Source organism: Lepidothrix coronata, unplaced genomic scaffold (genome assembly GCF_001604755.1).
Source record: "Lepidothrix coronata isolate B3197 unplaced genomic scaffold, Lepidothrix_coronata-1.0 Scaffold221, whole genome shotgun sequence".
Classification (NCBI taxonomy): Eukaryota; Metazoa; Chordata; class Aves; order Passeriformes; family Pipridae; genus Lepidothrix; species Lepidothrix coronata.
The window spans coordinates 99,980-122,614 of record NW_016690401.1 but is presented as its reverse complement, the minus strand read 5'-3'; the positions used below and the strand labels follow the sequence as shown (position 1 = coordinate 122,614).

Sequence of the window (22,635 nt, the reverse complement as noted above, 5' to 3'; positions counted from 1 at the left end):
GGAAGCATAGATAACTAATTTTCTTCCCTACCAAAGAATACTTCAATAACTTGATTTCTTGGGGACTAATGAAAATTACAGGACCAGGGATGTTTGTTTCCCTACTTTATTCCTCTGTAAATACAGACTGAGTCATTAACAGGAGAAGGAACAGAGTGATCCCAGCAGTCTGCATCTTTAACACTGAACACTGTGTCTCTATCTCTCTGCTGCTCCTGGAGGCAGCTCTTAACAGCCACCTCCAGGATGATGTGGCTCAGAGACAACCAGCCTCATTGCTGAGCACTGTGATTTTTTTTTCTACAACCAGGCAGATTGTTTAAACCACCACAGAGCAGGGGCAGAGCCTGCAAGAAGCTGAGGTAATCATTTTTGCATTAAATATCTGGCAAAGATGTGGGCTGTGGACAGGGAGAAGGGACACGGAGGGAGGGAGGAGGTGCAGAATAGAACAGTGAAAGATGAAGAAACAGTCTTTTAAAACAAATCCAGTGTTCCTTGGGAAGGTATGACACTGCAGCAATACTGGAGGCAGAGAAGGGAAGGCAGAAAGGTTGCACATCTGCATTCTACACATTTGGTTCTAATGTGCTCTTTTACCTTTATCTTTTTTTTGTTGCTTCTCCATCCGGCTGCAAAGTTTTGCAAAAAGACTCCCACTAACAAAGGCAACTAAAAAGGGGGGTACTGTGGTGGTGCATCTTATCTATGGACATTTTTTTCGTATTTTGTTTTTCTGAGATGGGCTGCAAAGGAAATAAAACCCCATGTAATTTCTAGCAATGAGAAGTGAATCAGTTCTTTCGCTTAAAAAAAACCCCTACCTCATTTTCATATTTCCATATTTAATTTTTGCACTTGCATGTACATTTCTGTTATCTTCCAGCCACATGTTGCTATTTGTCTCTGTAGTGAAGGATTTTTTTTTCTTTTCTTTTTTTTTTGACTGTGAGCTATGTGGAGCCTGACTTGCATGTAAAAGATCCACAGGGAAAAAATCCTCCAGTCCTCACTGAACTAAAGAGAGCTGGCATGCTGCACGTTTTGTGGGAGCACTCCATGCTCACCACTACCTCAGATAGCATGTGGCACAGGCATGCAGCACCACACATCAGTATCACATGGCCAGTGCAAAGTCCCCCAGCAGATCAACAGGCGTGGGTGATGGGAGGCTGAAAAAAATTAGCAGCCACTAACTCTTCCAAGAATCGGCTGGATTTGGCCAACTAAACACTGTTTAACACTCAGCCAGCCACTATGTAACTTCCACAGAGTACAACTGCCAAAACTTGGGTAGAAGGAGAGCTCTGAAATTTATGAGACCATTCCAGGCAATCTCACTGCATTTAGACTGTTTTTTATTTAGTCACCCTTCAGCTATCTGACTTTCAATGAGACTCAGGCTCCTAAGATATTTGGGTGCTTTCAAAAAGGTTACATGCAGTCACCAGCAGGCAGCCAAGACTCCTGCATTCAGCTATAATTAGTGAGGCAGCTCATGGTTACAATACGTCTTAACCCAGAGGCAGCAGTGTTTGGACAGACATCATTTCTGTTGTGCTTGCTGGCAGACAAGATTTCAGACAGACTCTGGTTATGATTTAGTTTTGGTCTACATGTTCAGTGCTCAGTCAAACTTGTTGTGCAGCCAACACAGAGACTGCCTTCAACAGGAAAGGGAGCAAATGCAACGTTTTCTGTTCAAACAATATTTCGGTTGTTGTTCTGTCAGTGGACCACAGCCACGCATGAACTGCTCCCAGACTGCAGACAGTTCTGGTTTGTCCATGTAAAATGTATTCAACGAATTTGTCCTGCAAGTTAGCAGAGGGGACATAGCACCAGTATCTCAGTGTTTCTTCTGGTGCCATCATGAGGCTGCCAAACCCACCAGTATTCCTGCTCTCTGGCAGGCATGTGCTGTCCTTGCAGCAGGAAAAAATGTTTAATAGAAGATTTTTTTCACCCCCAGTGGTGGAGCTGGAACTCAAAAAATACAACAGTGCACACTGTGTACTCACCTGGTGTGTATCTCCCTCCCATTTCACTCAGCTTTCTGTATCTCCATGTTTTTAAGTCTTCCCTTCCTGGCACCCAGTTGCCATTGTAGTCTTCAATGTTTGTGAAGTGACTGTTGATAATGTATGAAGATTACGATATCTTGTACAGGAATTGCCAGGTTTTGAACTTAAACAGGCTACAAGTAAAATGAGTGTGAGACTCTGGAAAAGTATTTGAAAATTAAGGAAAAAAACCTTCTAAATGTGAATTAACCTGCAATTAATATTGCATTACCACTATAAATGTTAAATAGGATAAAGACCCCATATTACTATTTCTAATGTAAAGGAAAAAAATGTGAGTTGTCCTTTTTTTGGGGGGAAGGGAAATGTTTGTGTGTCATTTGGAACTTTGAAGGTTTAACTAGCCTATTCCTATGAAAATCTTGAAATTCAGCCAAAGACGTCACGTATTACACACTTTTCTCCTGCAACTCTATTCATATTCTATGGCAAAGGTAGCATTTTCCTTCTGGAGCAGTTAGCACAAAAGTTCTTGGTTAAGAGAAGCTTTTCTCTTGGAAAAGATAATCTGCCTTCAAAGTTATAAATTAAACAATTGAGTGGTCTAATTGATTGAACATTTACAAATTATAATTGAATTTGTGCCAAACTATGTGAAAAAGATTTATGTTCCGCTTCCCCAGACTGTTTATCCCTCATTTTTTTTGTGTGTGTGTGCATGTGTGAACTGAACCTTTGGGAACTCCTTTCACTTGATGCATCATTGAGGTGGTTAAACACATTGCATTATGGCAGTCTGTCACATCAGTGTTTCACACTGAAATACTAGACTTGACACATCACTGGAAAAGGAAGTCAGATGATCCAAAATTCAGAGTTATGTTTCTTTTGAAACTTGAGATTCTGAAGACAGAATTTTCACTTACTTAACTCCAACGGCGGGGAAAAAAAAAAAAAAAAGAAAAGAAAAAGAGATCTAAGTAATTATAATGCAGCTTTTTAAGCATTACAAGAACTTGCATGAAAATAATAATGTCTTGATTATCCTGCTTGTGAGTGGAGACAGGCAATACCCATATTTATTTTGGTGAACCTCTGTAAAGTAGTTATGTAAGGACAACAGAGAAGGAGACAGAATCTGACTCTCCAGCAAATAAAATGAAATGCATTGCCATGTTTCTACGCAACAGCACCTAGAATATGACAACTCTAAAGCCTGAACCCTTGATGTTGAGGAAATCTAGCCTATGAACAACCTTCTTGAGAGAATGTTTCTTTCAACAGGCATGTGATCTAATACTTACATGAAGACCTGTAGCAGTTTTGGGGTTGTATCTTGTATTTCCAAAGGAAGAATTGCAAGTCCATTGAAATACAAAGCTTAACTTCTAGAGTTGTGCAGAATATCCCACAAAACAATGGTATCAACAACAAAGGTACAAAGTTTGAAAATTTTGTTTTCCTATGTATAAAACCCAAAACAACTAAAAAATCTTTTACCACGTCCTTCAACTTTACCTGTTTTCACATGGTAACCCTCCGCATTGCCCAAACAAGTCCACTGCACAAATGCAAGACTGTATGTGATCACCTTCGACTCTAACCAGAGCACTAGAATTTTTCTATGGAGATTTCATCACAAAAAAAGAGTCAAAATTATGAGCAACCATATTTCAATATTGTAGTGCAAAAGGGTAGGAATAGGACTGGAACTTTTTAACTTTTTAACAAGTGCATGAGTAATTATTATGGAAACAAGAGTTAAGATAAATTACCAGAGTTTGGAGGAAAAAGATACGTTAGCTTAAAATTATATGCAAGTCTCAGTTATTTAGTGTTTGTATGTAACAATGGAGGATATGCAATATATTAAGTCTAACAATAAAAAGACAAGGTTTATAATACTATCAGAATGCTTGAAAATATGCCACACTATCATACACACGGACTGCGTGTATTGTTTCCATTATTTTCGTCTAAAGCTTTTTTGGAACTGAATTGATGATTTTTAAGCACTTCGGGGTTAACAATAGGATTTGTTGAAATTTCTCAAATATTCTACATTTTGGCGTGCTTTACAGAGCTCTTGTGCAAGGAATGAGAAGCATTAAAATAATCTTAAATTTTCCATGGATTCTAAAGAATATCTGTTGCTTGAACACCCCATGGCATCCTTGATCCAAATTGCATGCCAGTTTATTCTCTCCTTCCATCTCTGAATCATCTCTAATTGACTCTACCTCGCCATCGACGGTTTTCTTGTGAAAAAGTCCTGCCTCTTACAACGCCCACCTCAGAGCTTCTGAGTTTATAATATGCAATTCAAGGCCTCACGGGATTCTCTAAGATTTACACAGCTGTGGCAAACAGCTTCAAAATTAACCACCTGACCTTCCCCAAAATGCTCAAAGAGCTCGAATTCCTTATCGCAGACAAAAGAATAAAACACATTTGGAGGCCCTAGGGCCATGATGTTTTTTTTAGCTATCAGGCATAAAAAAAATGTACCTCTGCTTTTCCAGAGGACTCCATTTCACCACTGACTTTTTTATCTGCTCTCCATGTTCTACTTCATCTCCCACCTCCACAAAAAAGCCTCTCTATTAGAAGGGCAATAAATGACCATTGAGGAAAGAGTGGTCACATTTACCCAGAAGCAAAAGAGGTGCTAAATTAATATCAAATTCACAGCTAAGACCTAGACTTAGACTTTGGTATGAGCAGAATATAGATTACAGTCTTTACTGAGCTCCCACAAAGTGGCACATATCTATTGTATCCTTCTAACTTCAGTGTAGTTACCAACACACTATGGGATAAAGCCTAAACCTTTACAGTATTTTTTCTTTTTTGATTTATAATTAATTATTACAGTGAATACCTTAACTTACCTTCTATCTCATCTCAGGATTCATTTTCCATGAAAGAAACTCCTGTGAAAGAAACTAGTTTTTCCTCAGAAATTTACTTTCAAGATGGATGTTGAACTGAAGAGCAGAAAGACAAACAGTTGGCACTCACCAAGGAGCAGCTCTAGGGCTGTTCTGGGTACATACCTCTCCCAAGAAGAGGAGAGGCTGGTGGGCACTCAGTATAGATCCTTGTCAGCTTAAACATGTTCCACGTAGGTTAAAATGCAGCAAATTCATACAGTGGGGCTTTGTCCCTTAACAGGGACACGGTCCTTGTCCAACTCTAATCGGCTCAGTAAAATAGCACCGGTTTCTTTGCCAAATTGCCTTATAAGGCCACAGCAGGGTCTGGATTTATCCATTACCACAGGGTTTAATGACTTTAAGCACAACACTGAATTACACCTCCAATTGCTATTTCCATCTGATTAACACCAAAAAAATGTAGAAGGCTGGGTACATATCTACAACACTGGTAAGTGGACTAACACACTGAGCCATAGCATGCCATATTTAATCCTCATTCAACACTTAACTCATGATTATTTACTGAGCCATTCAGAAAGGAATGTGATACCGCAAACTACAGATGAGAAAAGGTTGTGCTGCTTAAAAAGAAAAAAAATATTTGAAGCAGTTAGCAAAAATCTTTTAGGAAATATGTCACTGAAGTGATCTCATGTAGCTACTACTCCCATTACCCATACCAAAGGCTCACCAAAGTCATGATTGTGCAAATAACTACTTAGGAATGGGAGAAATGAGTTCACAGCTTTGCCCTTGGCCACAATATAAATTGTAAAATTCACAGAGATTATTTTGAAAAAAACTTGTCAATTTTACCATTGTGGCATAACTGGCTGAAGTTCATCCAAGTGGCCATTAACTAGTCTAGAAGTTTAAACTCAGCATCACCATCATTAAGAAACTCAGTGAAAGGTAGTGTATGGATGTAGAACAATACTACCATTTTTAAATTACTAAAATAGAGCTTTGAGTTATAATAAGAACCAGAGCTAAAAGTTGAATGCCAGCTTTTTTTTTTTTTGTTTTGTTTTAGGCTTTCATGTTGACCTCTGCTCTACACAAACTTAAATCTGTTTTACATCAGAAGCTGCAGGGACAGAAGAGTACATGGGAAAAGAACATGTCTGGGAGTTTAGAGAGGACCAGCTAAATTTTTTGAGCTCCAGTGGGATTGGTGACATAACTAAAAAGCAACAAACAGCAGGTGAGAGGAAGGATTTAAATATAAATAAGGACACTTTGAAGCCATAGGTTTTTATTGATCACATTCACATTTACAAATCAAAGTCTCTGCTTTTAGAAAAATTTTAGCTAAGAAAGAATCTAAAAGCCATAAAATACCAAGCAGGGAAAGAAAAAATATTAGAGAAAAGTAAAGGCATGGAATCATGTTGATAAATATTCCCCAGACTAAAAAAATCAACTAAATACTGTATTTTCTTTAATTAAAAATCACTGAATTATTTAAGGATATCTGACTGAATTAATTATTGAAGATACATCAAGATCTGCCTGGTGGTGTGATTAGTTGTTTATATGGTTATTAAGAATTACCCATTTGGACCTGAATTCAACCTCCAATTAAAAAAGTTAATAGAAATCAATCCCACAAACAACTTAGCACATACACTCTCCATGCTTTAAAATGGTTAAATATTTTAATTCACGTTTCATTCATAGTAAAAAGAGAGAGTTTATTTTCTCTTTTCAGTGATCAATGTATACAAAGACATTATGTCCATTTAATGGTCACAGTTTAACAGATAGCATTTGCCATCCTACTAAAGGTGCTGTTCACGCTCCATCCATGGGATCACAGTTCAAATAGCAGCACATTCAATCTGGAAAAAAGTGGTGGTTACAATAGTGTAGTAATAACAGTTGCTGATAACAATCTGAAGAGCTGAAACCACTGAAACATGATGGTTTGCAGTCAGAAAATATTTGTGTCTTTTACCAGAATGTAACCCATTACACTGCAGACTGGGAGGAATAAAAATCCGGCGGGAAGACACAAAATTAGATCAGAGCTCTCTCAAATGAAAAGAAATTCAGTCTTGCTGAACTGAAATGTGATCATTTGGATAGCATTTCTATCAGCTCATTCATTTAAAACTCAATTAGAAACTTTGCTTTAACAAACACTAATGCACATGTGCATCTCGGCTCAGCAGAGCAGGCCCATTGGTAAGTCTGGAGAGATGTTCCTCTACAGGGAACCCACAACCACAGTTTGTGAACAGAGACACAGATTCACTCCACCAACTGAAGACAGACAGCTGAGGTACTGAATAGTATAAAACATGTCTCACCAGCTTGTGCAAGGCATGCATTCAGCCCAGTTGGCCTTAACAGTGACCAAGTGGATGCCTGGGAATTAGTGTAAGCAAGGAACAAACATTTAGTGATATTTACCCAGAAAACTTTGCCAGCCGCCAAAAATTTGCATCTTAGAGGATTCTCATTAGCAGACCTTGCTGGATTTCTCTTCCATGAACTTCTCTAGCTGCCTACTGAACGCCCCCATAAAGGATCAATACCCACAGCATGAGGGCCCCCACTGTGCAGAAACATCGTGATCCCCTCTGAGGCTGTGCATGTTGCCTTCATTTAATCCCCTCACTTCTGGTATCAGAAAAAATGGTATTTCTTCCTCTTCATGGCAATCATGATCTTCTGACCCTTTTTCTTATCTTCTCTGCATTACCTTTTTGGCAGACTGAAGAATATGGCTTATGTGGATGTTCCTCTGTAAAGGATGTGAAGTCAGGACTCCAGGGGTCCAAGGCTGCTCTCTGGCTCCATGGAGGGTGTTCACACACCTTCACCTTGTACTTAAGGATTCACTTTGTATGGGCTAAATTATTCTCCAAATATTTCTGGTTTTCCCTAGAGTAGACAGTCTTGATGACAATTCTAATCTAAGACCTAATTTGGATACCAGGCTGCTGTTTTGAAGGAGGCAAAGTTAGATCAAATTGCACTAAATCTATCAGGGGAAGATCTGAGTGTTTCTGTTTAGTGAGATATAGAAATTTGTGCCATTAATGGTTGGTATTTGACAGTGGTTTCTTTTCATTACATGAAATGAGAAAACAGAGCCAGTTCATTATGAAGATAGTGGAAGTTATAATAAGGCCAATACAGGCTGAATCCTACAAGTGCATGTGGGGAAAGTAATGTATAAAAATGCAACATCAAAGAAAGATGAGCAGGGAATGGAGAGCAGAGAAATGTAATGAGCCAAGTCAGGTTGAAGTCTAAGATAATTGCCTAAGGATTACAGCACTTGGGAAATGCTATCCTACAGCAGGAATAGAAAATGGTTGAAAAGGAATGGGACCCAATCAATCTGTAACCACATGGTAAGGACCAGGATAATTTCCCTCCTTTTTCAGGTGTAGAAGCTGAGTCTCTGAATAGAGCTAGTAGTGACTGTCTCACCCAGAACAGACCAACCTGATCTGGGATCAGACCTGACCCAACTTGCTCTTTGCCCAAAAGTCTCTTCTAAGTATTTTTCATATTAATTTTGGAGCTAGAGAGAACTTAATAACCTGTCAGTGTGAAATAATTAACTCTCCTAATGGCAAAGGCATGGAGTGGGGTTTGTGGCCCAGTATAAGTTCTTGCTGTTTGTGCAGTGTTAAATAAGCCAGTTGATCAATGGTGCTCTGATGATTTATTAACGCCATGCTGCCAATGAGAACTCATGCTGAAACTTAGGATGGATCAAACTTAATTTTAAAATACTGAAGAGAATATAAAATCTTTCAAGGACTTATAGAACTGGTTGTATATTTGTCATCTACTAAGACACAAAGCAAAATACATCTGAAAAATAAGGAATGCATCTCTTTCACCAGTTCAAAGTACTGCCAACAGCAGTAATAGCAAATTGTGTTTTATCATGCTTTCCTGCAATTCTGCAAAAATAGCTTGATATCTCAGTGTATTAAGCAATTCCTATGTTGTTTACTAAGTACATTTGTTTTTGAAGAAAGGGAGAAAACCCCTAAATCTATTTTCATTTGGGCAGAAGTACTTTGCTTTCTCATTTCAATGAAAACAATCCAAATGACCTGAAGTCCTCACTGAAAATAAAAAGCATTATTAAAACTGCTGAAACAAAACACTACAAAATGTATTTTTCCTTTCTCATAAAAGATCCACAGCACCACACTGCCCTAGTTAAAATAGTTATTTCTAAAATTTAATTTATGATTTATGCCTTATTTAGGGTGACAGTGCACCCACCTAGTAGAGATTTATTTAGCAACTGTCTGCCACACCAAGAGAGGTGATGTTCTCCCTTACCTTTATATATACACTTATAAGCAGCATCACAGCAGAAACTGATCCCTAAACAATTAGCAGGCACTAAAAATCATATGGGAAACGAAGCAGTGCTTATATTTAAGAGGATTTGATCATGTGCACTGCCATCAGCTTTCGTGTATTTTTACAGTTCTGATATGCAAGTTTAAAATACATGTATATATTAAAGACAATTAAAGGATCCTGGAGATGTAGTAACACCTAAAATATTACTACACTCTGGACTTGCTCGGGCTTTTATCTCAGATGTGTACTGTTTGATAAAGATGTTAAAGTTTTGTCTTTCCCATTTCACTCTTTAAGAATGAATCATGATAGACTGAACCATGATAGACTGAACATTTTCTGAAGCCAACAGAAAGTTCTTTTCACACTGAGAAAAAAAGCTCAGTTGAACTTTTAGGCTTACATCCACATTGGCAAATAGTGCAGACCAGAAGAAGTGGATCTGCAGAGCAAAAGAGTTGATAGTAAGGACCAGAAATCTACATTACTGGCAATTTTAATTAATTTATTTATTTTTACTTTGGACTGTCTCTTGTTTAATCCCACAGATCAAGTACCTATTTCTATCTGCAGTGTTTCAGATGTGGTTGGTTTACTTTTATCCGAAATTAATTCCAGTTTATGCACTTGAGACAGTTCCTCAACATGAATAAAAGCATAAACAATGGAGATGGTCACAAGATTTAATTTAGAAGTTCAATCTTGAACTCCAAGTGTGGAGCCAGCAGTGAGCTGAGGAGATGAGGCACTTCCAGAAGCTCCAGCAGAACTAGGTTTTGGGCCACCAGGAACCATTGTTTTCTTGCCAGGTGCCCTTAGCTATTTCTGCACAGATATGCTCTGCAGCTCTTGGGTTTGCATTCTGGCTGAAAACATGCAAAAGTCGCTTCATACCACACATCATACTGTGCATGAAAGCTATCCACATGACAGGGAGTCTTCCAGAGATAACAATCATCTTCAGGTGATGCCAACAATTTTTACTGACTGAATGTGTGCGGTGCTCTGCTGAGCCCAGCCATTCAACACAGTCTGCTGAGCAACAAGAAAGAGTCTCCAGTCCTGCTATGCTCTGTCAGCTTTCCTAACTGCTTCCAGAAATTAGTTCTGGGGACTTTCCTGATACATTTACATGAAAAGACAATGTACTCTTCAGCTCCTTCATATACATATTAGATTATACTCACATATCATGTTCCATAAGAATGCATGCACGTTTCAGGCATCAGGGAGTTTTCCATGCTTCCAGAACACAGAAGTCTATGAAGGCAGCAACTTGTAGACTTCTCAAGTCAGCTTCAGTGGATTTTCATGCCTGTGTAATGAAAATGAACACTGAGCTATTGCTTGTCATCAGAGACCTGCTGTATCTGTGATGCAAACAGGACAATTGTTCCCCTGTTAGTTTTATTTTGAATAGACAGACAAGGAGAAAAGAAATTTAAAGGCAGAGAAACAGAGAGGTCAAAATACACCAGAAAAACTCTAGAAAAATTTCTGGAAGAATAGGTAGTTTTTTACATAAAAGATTGGAGGCAGTAGATTAGTTTGTTAATACTCTTTTGGCTTGAGGGACTGTACATCATGTGAACACAGCATACTCCTGCTGAGAATTTTGGACCCAGCTAATTTTTAAGTCTCATGTAGACCATGAGAACTCTGGCCCTGAGCACTGTCCCAATATCCTAGAATCTCAAGGTCTGCAAAATTATTTTGAGTGATCTATAGAGGTTTGTGTGTGGATGCAAGGCTTTTTATATGGAGATCCATTCCAAAGCATGTTAAGGTACCTATTTACTATGTAGACATAGCTGTTAAGGTTTTTTTAAAAAAATCAAAGAATATGGAAGTATTATTTAAAAGTTGAAGAGGATTTAGCGCCAGATCTTTAGTCCCTTATGCAACCAATTGCTACCTTGTACCTCATAAAATATAGTAGAGCAGTTGAACTGCAGGCACTATAACTTGTACTTTGAATCTACCTAAATGTAAAAAGTAATAAACTATAGTGAGTGATCCTAGCTTTTTAACTGGCATTCCAAGTCCATTTGCCTTTCTAATGCATTTTGAAAAAGATAAATGTCCAACACTTAAGCTGCACATAAGCTTCTTGCTCCTTTATATTATTTCCTATAAATAAAAATATAAATGCTTGCGGTTATGCGATTTGATCTTTGAGTACATGGTACTATAAATCTAGTCATGACATGATTTCTCCAGAAAATAAATATGACCTTTTCTTTTAAGATGCAGGACAAAAAGGTTCTTTCTTAAGAACATAAACACCTAATACTCCAAACAGCCACTTAGCCCAAAAAGTAAAGACATTGCTCCTGGACATGGGTAGTCACTGGATACATGGTCTCCATGACAAGCAAAAAGCAAGTTCTTAGTCAGAAATTTTTTAGAGACAGAACTGTGCTACTGTCAGCCCTTTCCCCATATTTTCTTGACATATCTATTCTTCCTGTAGTTTTACTTGTCTTCTGCCTTTTCTATCATGCTAACTTCAAATCTCCATTTCTTATCTTCCAATCCCCTTTATCTCCAAGGCTGTCATCTTTCATAGTAAACCCCAAGGTATACTACACATTTCCTAGATATGCCATAAGAAAGGACTTTGGTCCATTTTTTTTTTAACGTACCATACCATATGTCTGTGACAATATTATCATATATATATTATGGACACACCATATCACAGAAAATTCCTTAAGGTGTAATCAGCACCTACCTACTTTTAACTCCACAATATTAAAATGATATCTTGAGTTTGGATCTTGCCACTTTCCTGCCACTGTAGACATGATGTTCTAGGAGCTTAATATGTTAAACATATTAACAGTTGATACCAAAGCACTCTTACAGAGTTTACTTTCCATGTATAGAGGTATCCAATTTTGAAGTAAAAGAAAAATTAATAATGAAACAGACGAGGGACATTTTTTATGAATGAAATAGGATTTGATTTTAGCATCAAATATATACTATATAAAGGAATGCCTGTATTCTGTGTCAATTACTTACTCTACTTTGAACTTATGTTCTCTGCTTCGCAATTGAAACTATTCTTTCCCTTTAACTGAAGTTGCCAAAATACAGTCTTCATCAACATTGATTCAACACATCATCATCTAAACCAAGTGATAAAGCTGGTATTTATATTGTCAGGGGACTGATTACAGATGATGGCAACGACCATCTCAAAAGGTATAATTCTCTGCCACAGTGTATATCAGTATTTTTCTTAATTATTTCTGACATTTTACCTATTACTCCAAGGACTTTCTCAGAGGGCGGAAATAAAGGGGAAAAATGGGTTTTGTGCCACAGATGAAGAAATACATCTTCTGTAAGTAATTCCCAGAAGAAATCTTGGAAATCTTATGGGGTCAGGAAAGAGGCAAGAAAGTAGCATTTGTCACCCTTGCTGAATTGGTCATCTAAACTTACAGTAGCACTAAAGCTGAGTGACTTATCTGCCACCTCTTAGGGGGGAAGAAAAGTGAGGATAAAGAAGTATAAGGAGAAAAAAAGAACACTGTGAAAGTATCATCTAGAAAGCTGCCTAAAGATTTTGATCTTTCAGCTTCTTATCTCCTATTTCCCTATAGTGGATGTGGACATAACTTCTGTTATTAGAAATCACACATAGCAAAAATTAAGAACCGCACAGCTGAGGTTATGGCAAGAATAAAAGTTCACCAAGTTTAGGACAAGAAAATAATATCTGAGGGTGGCTGGGAGAAAAATGTCTAGCTGAAGAGTTGTACAGATGCAATAGAAATGGACAATGATCACCATCTACAGGGAATATTAAGGTAGGAGTGACAGGCAACCCACAAAATCTGGAGATGCCTTGCACATGAAAAAGGTTGTTACAAGTCACCACTTTTGACAAGAGTTTGATGCAGGATGGACAAGTGGATTGCATAGTTGGCTGCTCAGCTTAATGACACCATTATTAAACTCTAGATAAGTAAAACAGGCTATAACAGAGCTCCCTGTTCTTACCTTAAAAATATATAAAGACTGCAGTCATCTCAGAGCGATACATAAAGAACTCATCCTCTGAATCCTCCAGCATCCCATGTTGATGACCCACCAGCATGAGCATCGTTAGCAAAACATGAGTTTTACACAGCTATTGGGCCTATTTGATCTTGCATTACACAAATAAAAATAAAACTAACAGCACTCCACAGAAGCTTCTACATATAAAAAGGGATTGTTAGGCATAACAGGGTTTTTAACATGGGCTACTTAGGACATACCAGGAGCATGTAAAGTATTCCGTATTTAACAGAATGAAACATCTGTCTTTCAGATATTCACTAGTCAGGTGGTTTGTCCTTAATTTACACTCAATCAGAAATGAAAATGCCTTTTTTCCTCTACTTCTAGTGTTGGTTGCATGGTGGCCTGCCTTTAAGAAGGCATTCACTGCCTACCTCTGAGAGATAGAAGAGGAAGGGTGAGTGATTTTCATGCTCTGGCACTCATTGTAGGCTGTTTAATTTGTCAGGACTACTAGGCCATGGTTTTGTGCTTTGACAGGTTTTTGTTATTCCTGCTAATCCCATTTCTGTTGTGTAATGTGCGTGGCAGCATCTGGTGACAACAGAATAGAACACCTAATTGTGAATGAATACAGAGAGCCCTGTTCTGCCACATTGCCTGTTGCACTATTTTTGCATTTTTATGGCTGAGGGTGGGCTTCCAGGAGCTGCAAAGCAGACAGCCCATCGTTGTAATCAAATTTGCCATTTGCATGTGTGTGTTCTCAGCAGTCTTCGTATTTCTATGGCCCTCAGGATCCCTTGAGTTTGGCTTTCTGGCTCCCTCTTCTGAACAGAGAGGATGATCATATATAGTTATTAAACAACTTCTTTTTATTTTAATTATTAAGTCACAATGTGAAAGTGATGGTTTTAAGTGCATTTGGGTGTCACAAAAAGGAGCAGTACATGAGGAGAGCCAGTGCAGTACCTGCAGAGCTGTCATTGCCTTCACCCATTGCATGGCTTAATTCCCTTGCTGGACACAAGGACCAGGAGCGGCCTGGAGATTTCCTCTCCATCTGAGCATTTTTTTGCTGCTCCACTCCATTATGATTTGTCAGTGACTAACTAGGTCCAGATCCTATTCTACTTTGCCACTTCATACGCACTAGGCTTGGGAGCTACTGGCTATGCTCAGCACTGTTCATATAGACAGGCTTAGCAAGTTGTATGAAAATGGGACACTGACTATAAATGCTTCCAAATGCAGGATATCAGTTTTAAAGCAGTAGTCTTAAGGATTTTGGGGGAAGGAGTTCAGCTCAACGTCTTTAAAAGTTCCTGCAAGTAGATTATTGTATTAATCAAGAGTTTATACAAATACTGTCCTGGTGGGGTTCTAATCAGATGGCTTCATCTGTATATAACTTAAACTGGTTCCAGCTAATGTCAGTACTGCAACTTAATGCCTTCACTTACAGGATGTGCACCCTTTTGCAAGAAGCTAGTTTTGGTGTAACCATAGCTATCCAAAGTACTGATAGATCAGAGCGGTATAGAATATTACAAGATGGGCCAAGGTTATTATTTTACAAGACAGATGTTTTGAATACACTGATAAGCCTTTAACAGAGTCACAGAATGGGTGAGGTGAAAAGGGACCACAGTGGGTCATCTGGTCCAACCTTCCTGCTTAAGAAGGGTCATCCTAGAGCACATGGTACAGAATTGCATCCAGATGGTTCTTGAAGGCCTCCAGTGAGGGTGACTCCACAACCTCTCCTGGCAATCTGTTCCAGTGTGTGGTCACCTGCACAGTAAAGAAGTTCTTCTTCATATTCAGGTGGAACTTCCTGTGCATCAATTTCTGCCCACTGCCTCTTGTCCTATTGCTTGGCACCAGAGAGTAGAACTTGGCTCCATCCTCTTGACACTGTCACTTCAGATACTTACGGACATAGATGAGGTGCCCTCTCAGACGTCTCTTCATGAGGCTGAACAGGCCCATTTCCCTTAGCCTTTCCTTGTGAGAGAGATGCTCCAGTCCCTTAATCATTTTTGTTGCACTCTGCTGGACCCACACCAGGAGCTCCACATCTCTCTTGTACTGAGGACAGAATTGGACACAGCACTCCAGATGTGGCCTAACTAGAGCTAAGTAGAGGGGCAGGATCACTTCCCTTGACCTATTGGCCATGCTCTTCCTAATGTACCCTTTGGTGCCTTTTCTGACAACTTCTTGGCCCCCAGGACACGCTGCTGGCTCACCAATGGCTTGTCATCCACCAGTACCCCAAGCTCCTTCTCCATAGAGCAGCTTTCCAGTAGGTTGCCCCTCAGCCTGTACTGATGCCTGGGGTTGATCTTCCCCAGGTGCAGAACCCCACAGTTGCCTCTGTTGAATTTCAGATTGTTTTTCTCTGTCCATCTTTCCAACCTGTTGAGGTCCTTCTGAAGGACCTCCGGGATATCATCCACTCCTCACAGCTTTGTGTCAGCAGCAAACTTGCTGAGGCAGCACTCTACCCCTTCAGCCAAGTAACTGATGAATAAGTTAAGCAATACTGGGCTCAGTATTGAACCTTGGGGGACACTGCTAGTGACAACCCTCCAACTAGACCCTGTGCCACTGATTACAGTCCTCTGGGATGTGCTGTTCAGCCTGCTTTCAATCCACCTCACTGTCTACTCATCCAGTCCACACTTCCTGAGTTTGCCTACAATGATGTGAGAGTGTGCCAAAAGCTGTGCTAAAGTCAAGGTAGACAATCTCCACTGCTCTCCCCTCATCCATCCAAGCAGTTGTTTTATTGTAGAAGGCAATCAGGTTGGACAAGCATGATTTACCTTCAGTGAATCCATGGTGACTACTCCTGATCACTTTTTTTCATCCATGTGGACAGAGATGGCCTCCAGAATGAGGCACTCCATCACCTTTCCAGGGACTGATGTGAGGCTGACTGGCCAGTAGTTTCCCTAGGTTCTCCTTCTTGCCCTTTTTGAAGAGCAGGGCGGCATTTGCTTTCTTCCAGTCCTCAGGCACCTCTCCTGATTGCCACGAGCTTACAAAGATGATTGTGAGTGGCCTCGCTATAGTGTCCCCTAGCTCTCTCAGCACTTGTGAATGAATCCCATCAGGGCCCAGAGACTTGTGGATGTCAGGTTTGCCTAGGTGTTCTCTAATCCAATCCTCCTTAACCAAACAACTGTAGACATTTTCAGCTTAGATTCTTGGCAGACAAAAGCACTAGTATTGCATAACAAGACTGAAAAAATTCACTGCCCACATCAATCCTGCAAAAACGTTCAAAAGATTAATTAAAACAAAGCTCTAAAATCCAAGAGATCTGAAGTATGTGAATGACAACATCAAAAAGAAAAATTTTAAGGAGAGTGTTCAGAATTTTAAATTAAAATGCAAGCTTCAATTTTCTCCTGGTAACACTTGGTATAATTTTTCTCCCAGTAAACAACACAACTCTTCTGTATTTACCACAAAAATATGGAATCAAAACACAAAACCTGTTGGATGCAGCAACCAAGAAAAGATCTAAAGCTTGTATGAAATTTAACAGATTATTTATACATTTTTCTAACTCCTCTGTATTATAGGATGCTGAATTTACTAAGTTTTAAAAAGGTGGTCAAATAATACAGTAAATATGAAAGCAGTTTCAAGACTGAAGCATGAGACAGCATACAATCCATGAAACTAAGATCTTGTCTTATGCTTTCTCTTATCAGCTACAGTTCAATTCTAAACTGAGTTCTAAGAAACATAAGATAGTGTGAAAGCAAAAATATTTATGTACACTATGCATACAAAATAGACAACCAAGGGAGAAATGTTCCTCCTTATCAAAGACTTGTATTAGATGTATCCTTCTTCTAAGCATCTGTGGACAAGTTCCCCAGAAAAGATGCCTTTCATCAACTATGGGAGCTGTTATTCGTTATCATCATCTGTTTATAATCAATGAGAACAGTTGGATGCTCAGCAGTCTTGAAAATTGAACCAATTATTTAGGTCAGTAGTTTTTAACCTTTTTCTATTTGTGGACTCTTAAGCATTTTCCACTGGATGTGAGGCACTGTTAGAAATTTTGCTCATGTATATAGCTGTCACTTTCTTTGGCACTTACAACAAACTGTCTAGAATTTATCTCTTTCCTTACATCTCCTTATGAAAATATTCTCAGACTTCAAGCTGAAAAAAACCCCAAACCACAATAGAATATATGCATTTTTGGATAAATTAAAAAAAAAAAGGCTACCTGAATCCAAGCGTCTTTAAGCATCTTGATAAACTATGCAAACAAAACTTTGTCAGTTTGAATCTATGCTATTTTGATTACAATCCAGGACAAGTGCAGTTCTCCACTGGCATGAGCAGTTGCTGCTCAGGCTTAGCCCTCTGGAATCCTCCCTGTCCCTGGTTGCCATGCACTCATCTCCATTATGTCTCAGCACATTTCTTTTCTGTTGAATAAGCTGTGCTGTGAGACCAAGAGTATTCAGGTAGGGATGAGCACCTTTAACTAAGAACTGCTACCAAAAATACTTAAGTAACACTGTACCCCAGAAGCATTTTTGGTGCTACAGTCTCCAAGAAAAATGTGAACATAATTTTGAACAGAGAGGGAGGGAGAAAATCAGAGACAAGCAAGGGATGACCCTAATTCAGTCATAATAGTACAAATTAAAATGTCCCAGTTCCATCCCGTATTTGACTTTACATTCCCAAACATGCATTATAATCAAGCAGGATGGCTTGGGGCTGCCTTGTGAAGGAGCTCTGACTGAGGTCCAGCCACAGGTAGCTTCTGAAGTCCCACCTGAAGGTACCCTCCACTGTGTCTGGTGACCGATAGCAGGAGAGACCGCTTCTGGCACTGATGCCTCTTGTGAAAATGGCTCTGATCACACATTTTGCTGTGTCAAAGGAGAGTCACTACAGCAAATCCAACCAAATCCAAGGATCACACACTGAACAGAGATTTGTTGGTAAGACCTTAAAATATTTCTAATGTCATTTTGGTGTTTATTGTAATTATAGTTACTGGGATACACAGCAATTACATATATTTGATTGTATCTCCATTAGATTACGGTAATGCAGATATGCTTGTACAGCCAGTGTGAACACAGAAAAGTCTCATTAAACAGAGAAGGCTCTTAAGGTTCCAAAGCAGCTCAACCTCTGGTCTCAGATTAGGCAATGAAGCAGCATACCTAGGTCAGCCCTGTGGAGGCTTTGGGAATGCCTAATACAAACCCTCTGGGAAATGCTCTGAACCAACAACTGCCAAAAAACTTTAAAGAAGTAACTTCTGAAAAGATGCCTAAAAAAAAGAAAGGGTTGGAATGAGCCAAGACCCTTCCTGGTTTTAATGAAAAAAACCTTTAGGCCTGACTACTGTATTTAAATTAAATCTATTTGCTTTTTACACAGTTCGAATAGATGCTTTTTAATTATTGCTAATTGTTTAAGATATTGTTGTATCCCCCTGAAGATTTAAACTGAATAAATTTAATTCCTTTAAAATATCATTCAGCTACAGGCAATACAGTAAGAAGCCCCATAGGTATGGCAGTAAAAATAACCATAAAGGCATAAGCATTTAAATGAGGAGAGCATGGAATACTTCCCACTAGACTGAAAAAAAAAAAAGAGAGAGAGTAAAGAGACAGAAAAGAAAAGAAAGAAAGAGGGGGGGGGAAAAGCTATGTGTTTTGGAGACACAAGAACCAAACCATGAAACACACAGTTGAAACATTTAGGATGACTATGAAAAAGGTCTATGTTCACTTGTTAAGGAATGCGCTAAGGCAGACTAAAGCATATGAATGGCCCTTTCACAGGTCACAGATTCTATTCAGTCCTTGGACATTGTTATTATCCAACAGAAATAGATGGGCCTAATTAATATTCTGGACATACCTGAGAGAACATTCTTAAGGAAATCATCCTCTGGTGGTTTAGGTTTGTTGTGTTTTGGGGGTTTTGTTTTTTGTTGCGTTTTCTTGGGTGCTATGTGCTTTTCGTTTTTGCTTTTACCAAACAGCAAATTCTACAAATAGCATCTGGTTAAAAAAAACTATGAGTACAATTTTGGTGTTAAAAGTTTAATAAAGAGTCTACTTCTGAATATATTTGTTCATGCAAAGACTTGGATTTTTTTTTTTATTTTAGTAAACAATTTTGCCATGTAGATTAAAGCTGAACTGCACAGTCATTTTGCAAGCAATTATGTTCTTGGCACTTTTCTGAACATAATATAACAATTACCACAGCAAATGCATTTTATCAGAGCACTCCAAGCATGCAGCAGGTTAATATCAGTGTTCAGCAACTTCAGATAATATTTCTAAGATGCTAATGTTTAGCCAGTTTCAAATGAGCAAACAGCTTCTGATATGAACTGAGTTCTGGTCTTTTAAGATAATGTGGTTATATGGGCCCCAATCTTATATGTAGTGGGACTACTGTCCCCCTTACAGAATCCTGTTAAAGTTGATGGGAGTCTGTGCAAGCAAATCCAAATGCAAGGCCAGCAGCACAGCAAGAAAGACAGACTGATTAGAAAGTTAACACGTTGCATAGCTCAGGGTGAGCATCTCGGTGCTCGCTCTGCCTGATGTGGGGTGAGCCATCCCCTCATACAACTTGTCCATTTACCTTCTAACCTTTGCAAGCATCAGCTATTCACCGAGTGTCTCTTACTGATACCAAGCACCGCCCTAAAATGATTTTGTTATTAGTCTAATCTACACTGAATTTTAAAGATACGTGGTTTGGTTTCAGTTATTTGACTCCTGCTGAACAATCCCAAAAACCATAACCTCATTTTTTGAGTCTTGTTTTGCCTCACTGCTGACTCTTGTGGGAGTTTTGCTGTTAATTTCACAGAGATCAGAAGTAGGCCCCAAAAATATACAATATTCCAAAGTCATCCAAGCTGTATCACTGCATTTTGAATTCAGGACACTGCTTCAATACAGTAACTTGTTGTTCTCATCTTAAATGTCTGGATGGCATACAAATATAGATAAAAGTAGATGACTAATTATCACATCTATTCTCAAGGCATGCATGGAGGGAAGGCAATAAAGAGGAGGGGAAGTTTGTGGGTTACTCCCACACATAAATCCTCTATGTGTCAATGGGTGAATAGACACTACTTTAGTCTATTGTGCAAGGCTGTTTTATAACAACAATAAGCTGAAACAGAGAAGAAACTATATTAGAAAGGCAAATATCAAAATACATCACTAGTAAAATGCCTGCAGGTAATCAAGTAATTCAGTTCTGTAGTACACCCAGAAACAGGAGTCAAGTGTTTTGTACTCAAACCTTAGTATGGCATATGTGGAAAAAAAAATCCCATTGAAATAAATAGACCTATTCATTTCAGAGACAGTGAAAAAGAGACGAACTTTCTTTGTCTTGCCACTTTAGGGCCCCTTGATAGCATTTTCCTTTTTTATTGTCTTTTAGATATAGATGCCCCTCTGCTTAAGTATCACCACAGCTACCAGTAACAAATACCTAAATATATAACAGATGCATAAGTGCATCTTGGGATAAATACATTATGGACAATTAACTGTCATCATACCCCTCAATTACATTTTCACCCGCTCCTGTAGTGTACACCTGTGGCTTGTTAGTAATGCAATAAGTGTTGTAAAGCAACTCTAAGGTTCAAAGGTAGTGCTGCAAAAATCTGTTTTCCTCTCTTTTCTTAAATGTGCATTACATAAATGTGAAAACAGAGAAACAAACACAAGAAAAAAGAACACTACCTTTTCTTTTGCTGACTGACACTGTTGATCAAGTGAAAATTTTTCACTTTCCTCTTACATCATACAAGAAAGACCATCTGCATGAAATATTGGACCCGATTCTGAATTCACTAATGCAGAAATTAACCCAGAAGCAGCAATCAAAACTCACTTTAGCACAGTTTGTAAAATTATTTTAAATGTCACATAACTCATCCATGAGGGGCTAATATAATGGCCACAAACATTATTTGAGAAAATTTTGTAATGCACATAATTTTTAACAAAAAGTCAAAGAGCTTGTTAAATTAAATTAATTAAAATAAAACTGATACACTTCTAGGTTACAGTATAATTAAGTATGCAACTTTGCAAAATGGATATTTTTATAAGTTAAAGTAGCTATTGGACATCCTTACTATAACCACACTTAAATCCATAATAGTTCCTGCAAGGATTATTTGTTATTAAATATGTGAACGGCATAATTCAGTAAACTCTGTATATGACATTGATGGAGTGCCTGTAAAGAAAAATATTAAACAAAAATATACTGTACAAATGGTCTTATAATTGTAGCTAGAGGCAAATCCAGAACAGAAATACCTCTCTCAGTTAATATCCCAATGGCATTAACACATCTGTGTGGCTGCTCTGTTTGTTTATGTATTAATCTTATATGGTCAACATTAAGATTTTTTTATTCCTATCCTGCACTTTTCCAACCTTATTTACTACCTCCCTCTGTCAATACCTCTGGAGTACTGCACTACTTGTTCAGGGAGAGAACATAGGAAACCAGAGACTTTCCTGTGCTTCAGCAGGAACAATGGGGTGATCTTTGAAAAGGTGTCATTGATTGCTCCCCTGACCTCCGTGCACTGCTTGGCCAACATACAAGGAATCGCCCCAAAATCTCATGTGCTGGAGTCCAGATGACCCACTTCACCATCAGGCTGCCTGAAGCACCCTGGCAGGGACAGGCTGGAATACCTGTCCCCGTGCTACAGACTCCACCTCACACCCACTGCTGCACCCCTTCTGGATGACGCATCCACCAAGTCCCAGCCATGGTCCATGGAGCAAAACTAATCCCACAGAATTACTTATCAACCAGGAGAAGGAAATGTTATAATTCTTTTTGGTTCAAGACTTTCAGTGTAGACGGGACATAACTGGTCATACCTCTGGTGCTGACCAAAGACAAACCAGGTTATTAGGACTTTCCAGCTACATTGTCACTGCTTTTTGTCTGACCTCAGTACTGATAGGGTGAATGAGCTGAGTAAAGTTAATCTTATCCCTTGTTGATTCAGGGGCAGTGAGATGTTCACATAATCACCAACAAATTTCAGCGGAGGTTCTTAATCATATTTTTCCATTTGGCAAAAAAAAGTCTTTTTTTCTTCACGTAGCTTTTCCCAGATCATTTATATACGTAAAAGTCAATAACTTTATTTGTATAATGAACAGTGGTATCAGCTGACACTTCTATAGATTTTAGCAGCTCTCTTTAATTGTGTTGGTTTTTTCTTTGCCTGT

At 38.7% G+C, this 22,635-nt stretch overlaps 1 long non-coding RNA gene across 1 annotated transcript in view; it reads left to right on the top strand.

Annotated features, from left to right (window-relative positions):
* Positions 1–273: 273 nt before the first annotated feature.
* Positions 274–22,635, top strand: part of LOC108506608 — a 38,775-nt gene continuing 16,413 nt past the window's right edge. Inside the window, exon 1 of the long non-coding RNA XR_001877812.1 lies at positions 274–362. This is a non-coding gene — a long non-coding RNA (uncharacterized LOC108506608). The remainder of the gene's footprint in view (positions 363–22,635) is intronic.